Below are 9,466 nucleotides of genomic sequence, written 5' to 3'. Positions count from 1 at the left end.
ATATATACTTACTGAATTGAATTAAGTATTATCTTGTAGGCAAGGTAATTTTTGAAACTTTTTTTTTAGTAGGGGATAGACATAATATAATCTCTAAGTTTTTTTTTTTTTCTTAGGGAGTCAATTCACTGACTCTTTCTGTGTTTTTTCCCCTCAGCCAGATGTTTTTCAGTTCATTTTCTCTCAAAGTATCTTTTCTTTTTTATTAATTTTTTGTTTATCAGAATTTTTTAAAATTTTGTTTTATGTTCAAATTAACAAGCATTTTTTCTTTCCTTCCTATATCTCTCCACCCAAATTGAAAAAAAAAGGGAAAAGAAAGGAAAGGAAAGGAAAAGAATGGGAAGGGAAGGGAATTTAACAAACAGCCAGTTAGGCAAAAGAAATTTTCACATTGGTCATGAACCAAAATGTGTATCTCATTCTTCGCCTTGTGTCTGATACCTTTCTGGCAGCAGGTACCTAGTTTCATTGTCAGCCCTCTGGAATTATTTTTTGTTGTTTATATTTATTACAGTTCTTTTAAAAATTACACACATAATTCACTTGCTGGGTTTTTTTTTCTATTACAAAAAAAGTTGCTGTAAAATTTTTGTGCATGTGGACCTTTTCCTTTTTGTTTGTTCTCTTTAGGAGTATAAACCAAATAAGTATTGTTGGCTCTGGGTTAAATATATATATATATATATATATATATATATATATATATATAAATATATATATATGTATATATATATATATAAAGTTAGTTAATTTTGAGGTATGCTTCCCAATTGTTTTCCAGAATGATTGTATTCTCCAAGTATTTTTTTTCCCCAAATACAAGATTTTGATTATTTCCCTCCCAGCAAATTCAGGACTCAGTTTCTTACTTTTTTCTTTTTAGTAGTGTTATCCCTAGGTTTTTAGAGGTCTCAGGGATAACAGCGATCAGCTTGGCTCCTTGTATCTCTCTGATTTCTCTAACTAAAGCCTTTGAATACTAACTTTTGTCTTACCCTGTGATTGCTATTACACAGGATATATGTATTTACGTGTGTATGTGTGTATGTGCATATGTGTGTGTCTTTCTGTGTGTGTATGTAGTAGGATGGCTTCTTTATCTCCAGTCATCTCCCATTTGAATGAGTGGGCAGGATAAATCTTGTTTTCATCTGAAAGCATGGATTCCCATAGTTAAGGTTTTTAATTCAGTCACAGAGTTTAAGACCTAGAAGAAGCCTTACATTACATCTAGTCCAACCTATATCTGAACAATAAACCCTTCTACAATGGCCCCCAAAGGATGATTTGATCTTACCTTGAAGACTTCCAAAGAGGGAGAATCCATTGTATCCAGAGAAAGCCTATTGTGGATAGCTCTAATTGTTAGGAAATTTTCCCTTCCATCAAGAGGCAATTGGTCCTTCAACAGCTTTCACTCATTGCTTCTAGCTATGTTCTCTTGAACATAGATCTAGTTCTGCTTCCAAATGGGAACCTTCCAAACACTTGAACACACCTGTGATGTCTCCTCTATGCCTTCACTTCTCCACATTAAACACCCCTAATTCCTTCTATTGATTCTCTTCTTATCCTCTAATCCGCTCATCACCTGATCTCTCTATTCTAGATATACTCCAGAATGTTCAGGGTGTTTCCTAAAATGACCCGAACTGAACATGTTACTCTAGACATTGACTGATCAAGACAGAGTGGAGTAGAAGTATTACTTGCAGGAGACTGGCAAAATAACAGTAAACAAATGAGCAAATAAATAAAAAGTGAAAGAGTCAAAGAGGAAAATGAGAAAGATAAGGATTCAGGTTTCTTCATCCTCTTCCTTCATAGTGTCAGTGGAACTGAAAGTTTGGACAACTAGAGATTTGTCTTGATTATTCAATATCAGTGTATCCCCTGTTCCAGTCCACACTGTCCTCAGTATCAGGGGCAAAGTCTGAGATGCCAAACAAAGAGCAAACCCATCCTAGCACCTTGAACATTATCTCCAGGCAGATGAGGGTGAGAAGAATTTTTTAAAAACTGTATTGTGATAGAGAGAATGATCAAAGATAGGATAGTGCCATTACTTGGGGTGAATATGGAAGGGAAGAGAATAAGCATTTATATAGCTCCTACTATGTGGTAGGCACTTCACAAATATTATTTCATTTGATCCTCACAACTCTCTGAGATAAGTTATCCCCATTTTTCAGTTAAGAAAAAAATTTAAATGTTTTATTTTCCACCAATTACATATAAAACAATTTTAATATGTTTTTAAATTTCAAATTCTCCCCCTTCCTCCCTTCCTTCCCCTTTCATTGAGAAAGAAAGCAATCTTATATAGATTATATGTGTGCAAACATGCAAAACATATTTCCATGTTGGTGATGCTGTGAAAGAAAACACAAGAAAAATAAAGGAAGCAAAGAAAAAGTATGATTCGATCTGCATTCAGATGCCATCTGTTCTTTTTCTAGAGATATATGGCATTTTTCATCTTAAGTCCTGCAGAATTGTTTTGGATGATTGTATTATTGAGAGTAGATGTCATTCACAGGGAGACAAGTTGAGAAGGAATGGAAGTAGGAAGACCATAGAAGAAGGAGAAGACATTGGAGAAAGGTTTGAGGAACTGAGGGGTAAATCTTTTAAGCTGAGAGCACCTGAGCTGTGTGTAGAGGGTGTTAGAAGAAAGTTGGGTGTAGTCAGTGGATGCCAGAGAATGGTGACTAATTCCAATGCACGGGAATTCCCTCAGAATCTATTCCAGTTTTCTTCGCACAACCTGTCTTTATTCTGACCATCCACACACGACAGTTTTTCTATTTTCATTTGCCATTGGGTGGAAAAGCCTCTCTGCAGCCAATTAGAATTAAGGCTCTGCTTTTTGTTTAACGTCGATGTGAGTTGGTCTCAATGTTTTATGAATTATTGACCATGGAAATGTATGTGCTGTTTCTACTTTTGTTGGGTGTCCTGGTCCTTACAGAGACCTGGGCAGGTAAGTGTAGCGTAAGGTTGAACGTCTGCCTAGAGACAAATGTCCAGAGGGCGGGGACAAGTTTGCTCCAAGGCACCTAGGCCTTTACCGCAGATGCAGAGGAGAGATTGGACTGGGATGGGGAATTCACGGACACTCTCGGGACCAAGTCCTCACCCTGAACCTGGGCCAAGGTCTCCAATGTTTCCGATTTAGGATCTCACTCCCTCAAGTATTTCTACACCTCCATGTCTCGACCCGGGCTGGCAAAACCAAGGTTCATCTCCATAACCTACTTGGACGATCAACAGGTCTTGAGCTTTGACAGCGATCGCGAAAGCCGGAGCACAGAGTCCAGGACGCCATGGATGGAGCCGGATTACTGGGAGCGGGAGACGCAGATCTTAAGAGAGGCCACGCAGCGTTATCGCATGTGCCTGCAGAAAGTGCCCGCATACTACAACCATAGTGAGGAAGGTGAGTGACCACAGGGACTTCGGGTTACCTGTCGGGTCAGTACAGATACCGCCTTCACCTACAGGCGGCAGGGTTGGGGGTCGAAACCTGGAAAGGAGGGGGTGTGGTCTCAGAGCTAGGGGAGCAAGATTTCTGACCCTGTAGGAATGGCCTTTGGGGTCTAGATGCTCTGTAATCTCGGTGCGACGTCCCCCTCTGGGCGATGCTGAATCTTCTTGGGGCGTTTAGGGGTTCACACATTCCAGCGACTGTCAGGCTGCTAGGTATTTTCTAACGGGAGCTTCAGTCGCGGCTTCGTCCAAATCGCCTACGATGGACAGGACTACCTGGCGCTGGATACCGAGACCCTGCATTGGATCGCGGGGAACGCAGGGGCCCTGAACTATAAGCTCCAGTGGAAAGAAGAACAAAACGCTGCGAAATATTGGAAGAGCTATACGAAAGAGGAGTGCGTGTACTGGCTTCAAAGATACTTGGAGAATGGAAAGGAGACACTACTTCAGACTGGTACCTTCCTACCTTTCCGCCCTGCCCCACCCCCTCCTTAGCTGCCCTATTCGGCTTTCTCATCCTGAGACCATGGCTCCAGCCTCAGTGAGTTGTGCACAGTGCACCGAAATGGGGCTCAGCTTCCCTCTCCCTGAAATGGGGGTGGGGTGGGGTCTGTATTCCTTTTCTGATTCCACTGCTGCCTCAGGCTTAGGGTCCGGTCTTTCAGGAATCTTGCCAAACCTGGATTGTGAACCCTTCCCCTGTGTCCAGTCTATCCTTGTCTACCTGGAAGAAGATCAGCCTCTGAAACAACGAGAGAAAGGCGACCCTGACCATGTCTCTGACCTTGGCCCCACAGATCCGCCCTCGGTACGAGTGACCCGACACACAAGGTCTGACGGGGAAGTATCCCTCCGGTGCCGGGCTCAGGGCTTTTACCCTTCGGAGATCTCACTGACTTGGCTGAGGGATGGAGAAGAACAACTTCAGGAGACGGAGCTCATTGAGACCAGACCTGCGGGAGATGGGACCTTCCAGAAGTGGGCAGCTGTGGGGATGCTCTGTGGAAGTGAACAGAGATATGCCTGCCGAGTGCAGCATCAGGGACTAGCTGAGCCGCTCCTCCTGAAATGGGGTGAGGACAGTGAAGTGGGGAATGGGGGAGCTCTCCGGCCTCCTCACTTCCAGTGACAGAAGGATCTGAAGCTTTTCTTGAGTTGGGAGAGTGGGACTGTGTTTGGAGGGAGACAAACAAGAGCCCAAAGAGGGGGCAGGGTTTCTCATTTTGTTTGCCTTTTAGAGCCAGAGTCCTCATCTGCAGGGCTCTCTGCAGGGGTCATCTCTGCTTTTCTCCTCCTCGCTGCAGTCATTGTCGGAGTTGTGATCCGGAGGAAAAATAATTCAGGTAGGGAAAGAAGAAAGGGGCTCAGTAGGCCCCAGGCATGATGGGGATTCTGGGTTACCCCATCATGTATCTGCCCCATCCAACAATCTCCTATTCTTCATATTAAGACGAAGAGGCCCATGGAGCTGTAAATGAATAAATTAATAAAAAAAAAACACCATTTTAACAGATGGTCCATTTCAGGTACAGATGGGTCAGTAAGCAGGGTAATTCCAACTCATATTACAAATAGATCTAGAAATTTAGGTCAAAGGAATTGAGTGCCTGTCCAGAGGTGACCAGGCCTAAAATCTTTCTTCTATTTCTGTTGAGTTTTGCTTCTGTACTAGTTAAAGAGTCACAGTCACAGGAATTTGTCCTAGTTAAATGGCAACCAGTTGAAAGCTAAGGGTACTTGCTTCTTCTGAACTTTTCCAATGAATTAGAATTATTATTTTACTTCTAGATGGAAAAAGAGGGAATTACACTACAACTGCAAGTAAGTAAAGGGTCATCATGGGGATAGATGAGAAGGTTGGTTCATTTAAACTTTGGGACATGGGAAAAGGAAATGCAGAGTGTCTCATCTCTCTTTACCTGTCCCCTTCCTTTCCCATTCTCTTGTTCTGACCAATATATTCCTGATTATGTTATCTCTCTCCTGTTTCTCCAGGTAGTGATAGTGCCCAGGGATCAGATATCTGTCTTACAGCAAAAGGTGAGAGTCTGGTGATTCTAGAGGGGGGTTGGTGTAAAGGTGTCAAATGCAATGAATGTGAGTATGTCAGTGATTGAAATTAAGGGAGTCCCTGATTTTGGAGGGGTGGTGAGACAGGTTGTTCAAAGTACTGAGGGGCTTGATGGTAGAATTGACTTTTTTTCTTGTCTTTCCTCACTCTGTTTCCCTTTTCAGCCTAAGAGAACTGCCTTGTTTAGAACAGAGGAAAAAGAAACAAACACAACAGAACAGAGGCACCTATTTCTCCATTTCCTTTCTTATTTCTCTTACCCTGTTCTTCCTCTTCTGGCCTCTGTGATTAAGCCCATACACCTACCAGTCAAACTTTATGATAGGGAGCATTGGTGCCCTCACCCTATTATTTTCTGCCTTCTCCTCATCGAACTGTGTTCTCTCAGTTCTGTCAGAATTTGCAGGGAGAAGATTAGGGTGAGGGAAGGGGGTAAGAGATTTTAGACTTTCCCTTTCTCCCCACTTGTTATGCTGAAGTGTGGTCTTTTTCTTTAGAGAAATAACTTTTCCACTAAGTACTGCTTTGGCTGTAGTCCATAAATTTTGGTATGTTGTCTCATTGTTGTCACTCTCTCTAATGAAATTATTCTTTCTTTGGAGGGGGGGAGGCAGGGAAATTGGGGTTAAGTGAGTTGTCCAAAGTCACAGGTTTAGTAAGTGTCTGAGGTCAGAGTTGAACTCAGGTCCTCCTTGACTCCAGGGCCAGTGCTCTATTCACTGAGCCACCTAGCCACCTCTCTTTAATGAGATTATTGATTGTTTCTATAATTTGTTCTTTGACCCACTTATCCTTTAGGATTATTGATCTTTTTCTTGGTATTTGCTTAATGAAAGGAAATGCATTGTGAGTAATTTTTCTTGATGCCTCAGTTCCTCCCCCCCCCCCCCCATTTCAATAAGACTCTTGGGAAGATGGCAGCATAGAAGCAGGAAAACTCCATGCACTCCCCCTAAAACCACCTCAAATATCTATAAAAAATGACTCTAAACAAACTTTAGGGCTACAGAACCCACAAAGTGATAAAGAGAAACAAATCTCCCACTGAATGCAGCCAACCCCCTCCTACAAACAGGAAGGGTCCATTGCAACTTGCTGGGAACAGAGCCCAGCTTCAGGGCGGCCCCACCCCACTGCAGGCTGGAGGTTCTGGAGGGTGGATCACCAGCATCTGTGGAGGTTTCCAAAATTATCAACCCATAAATGCCAAATACAAAATGAGAGGTCAGTGTGGACTTTGGGAACAGGGGGTTGTTATAGGAATGGGAATCTACCATCTTCCCTGCCCCTAGGCCCTTTGATAGGCTTAAGTGACTCTGACAACCTTCCATGATATGAAAGTATACTCTGCCCCCTAATAGGCTGAATGTGGTCAACTAGAGCCTGTGGTGGGAGGTTTGGTTTTCAGGAATGCCCACACCTCGATACTTTGTGATTGGGCAGTGGGTCAAGAGGGTTGTGACATTCTCTGATCTAGGAGAAGGCTATATATACCCTGACATGAGGCTTTGCTTTGGGGCTCACTTTGAGAAGTGTGTGATTTGAGCAGATGAGACTCTGGGCAGCCATTGAGCCCCCTGACTTTGAAAAACCCAGATGTTGATGCTTCCCTCTCTGGTAACTGACTACGTATGGATGTAATGGTCAGGCAGCTGGAAGCCTGTCTGCTGAATTGTTTTTCTGTCTGCTTGTAACTTCTGTCTGTATACTCTGAAGTTTGGAGTGTTGACTTTTCCACTGAACTAGGCAAATAATATGTTTGATTTATTGAAGCAAGATTGTTAACCCATTTTGAGTTGCTTTCCTTTAGAAAAGCAGATCTAAGAAGCTGTGTTGGCAGCCACCCTGGGGATGCTAGGGTACTTGCTGCTATGGGGGTCTGGGAATGTGGTCTGGTCTCTGCCCCCTGGAGGGAGAAGTGGCTGAAGCATGGCAACCACTTTGTGGCTGCTTCCTGGCCTGCAGATTGTAGGGGGACCAAGCAACCAATCTGAGGGGTAATCGCTCTTGCTTTAACCTTCTTGGATCTGGATTGCAGTCTTGGATCGTGGCATGACCAGTGAGCCAGAGTGTGTGGGGACTGTAGAGACGGTGACTTCCTAATACCTCCAGCAACTGCGAAAACCTCAGCTAGTTGGGACAAAACTCTCCCTTCTGGAAACAGAGTCCTACTGTGGCAAAGACCTAAAAAGTCAAGTAATTGAGTGGCAACATGAGCAAGGAAAGGAAGCAAAGCAAGCACAGCAATGCAACTTTAGATCGCTTTGTTGGGGACAAAAAGGATTAAAGCATGAAATGGGAGGAAGAAAACAAAAGTCAGATATTTTGTACCAAAAGCTTCCAAGAAAAAAGAGAACTGGTTACAGGACATAAAGAGCTTGAGAAGGATTTTGAAAACCAAATAAGTGAAGTGGAGGAAAAATTGGGAAGAGAAATGAGAATGATGCAAAAAAATCATGAAAAGAGAGTCAACAACATGACTGAAGAAAATAACACCTTAAAAATAGACTAATTCAAATGGCAAAAGAGTTTCAAAAATCCAATGAGCAGAAGAATGCCTTAAAAAGCCAAATTTACCAAATTGAAAAAGAATCTCAAAAGCTCCCTGAAGAGCCTTTCTATCTTGGGCTCCAGCTAGAGCAGCAACCACTGCCGCCGAGATGTTGATGTCCAAGAAGAACTGGATTGCCATCTATGAACTCCTTTTTAAGGAGGGAGTAATGGTAGCCAAGAAGAATGTTCACATGCCAAAGCACCCTTAGCTAGAAGACAAGAATGTGCCCAATCTCCATGTCATGAAGGCCATGCAGTCTTTAAAATCTCATGGCTATGTTAAGGAGCAGTTTGCATACTGGTACCTCACCAATGAGGGCATTCTGTACCTCCGGGATTACCTTCACCTTCCTCCTGAGATTGTGCCTGCCACACTCTGAAGAAGTCGTCCTGAGACAGGAAGGCCACGGCCCAAAGGTCTGGAAGGAGAGTGACCTGCCTGACTTACTCAGGGTGAAGCTGACAGAGACACATACAGACGAAGTGCTGCTCCTCCTGGTGCTGACAAGAAGGCCGAGGCTGGAGCTGGGTCAGCAACAGAATTCCAATATAGAGTTGGATTTGGTCGTGGACGAGGTCAACCTCCTCAATAAAAACTGTAAAGATATGTTTCATATTGAATAAAATTTGGGGGAAAAAAGCTCCCTGAAGAGAATAATTCCTTCAGAAATAGATTGGAGCAAATGGAAGCTAGTGATTTTATGAGAAATCAACATACTATTAAACAGATCCAAACAAATGAAAAAATAGAAGGCAATGTGAAATACCTCACTGGAAAAACACTGACCTGGAAAATAGATCCAGGAGAGATAATTTGAAAATTATTGTATTACCTGAAAGCCATAACCAAAAAAAGAACCTAGAACTCATCCTTCAAGAAATTCTCAAGAAAAATTGCCCTGATGTTTGAGAACCAGAAGGCAAAATAGAGGTTGAAAGAATCCACCAATCACCTCTTCAAAAAGATCCCCAAAAGAAAACTCCTATATATTATAGCCAGGTTCTGGAGTTCCCAGATCAAGGAGAAAATATTATATGCACCCAGGAAGAAACAATTTGAATTCTGTAGAAACACAATCAGGATAACACAGGACCTGGTAGCTTCTACACTGAGGGATTGAAGGGTTTAGAATATGATATTGCAGAGGTCAAAGGAGATAGGATTAAAACCAAGCATCACCTACCCAGCAGAACTGTGTATCATGTTTCAGGGGAAAATATTGTCATTCAGTGGAATAGAGGACTTTCAAGCATTCTTGATGAAAAAAACCATAGTTGAATAGAAAATTTGACATTCAGATACAAGAAGCAAGAGAAGCATGAGAAGGTAAACAGGGAAAAGAAATC

At 42.6% G+C, this 9,466-nt stretch overlaps 2 pseudogenes; both read left to right on the top strand.

Moving 5' to 3' along the window:
• Nucleotides 1–400: 400 nt before the first annotated feature.
• LOC138150212 (BOLA class I histocompatibility antigen, alpha chain BL3-7-like) lies at nucleotides 401–4,926 on the top strand (annotated as a pseudogene).
• Nucleotides 4,927–8,067: 3,141 nt separating this feature from the next.
• LOC138150303 (small ribosomal subunit protein eS10-like) lies at nucleotides 8,068–8,740 on the top strand (annotated as a pseudogene).
• Nucleotides 8,741–9,466: the final 726 nt, after the last annotated feature.

The sequence above is a fragment of the Petaurus breviceps genome, unplaced genomic scaffold (genome assembly GCF_028583685.1).
Source record: "Petaurus breviceps papuanus isolate PSGF00001 unplaced genomic scaffold, PetGlider_PUasm1.0 90865, whole genome shotgun sequence".
Classification (NCBI taxonomy): Eukaryota; Metazoa; Chordata; class Mammalia; order Diprotodontia; family Petauridae; genus Petaurus; species Petaurus breviceps.
Note: the sequence above shows the minus strand (reverse complement) of the source record. Positions and strands in the feature narration are given on the sequence as shown.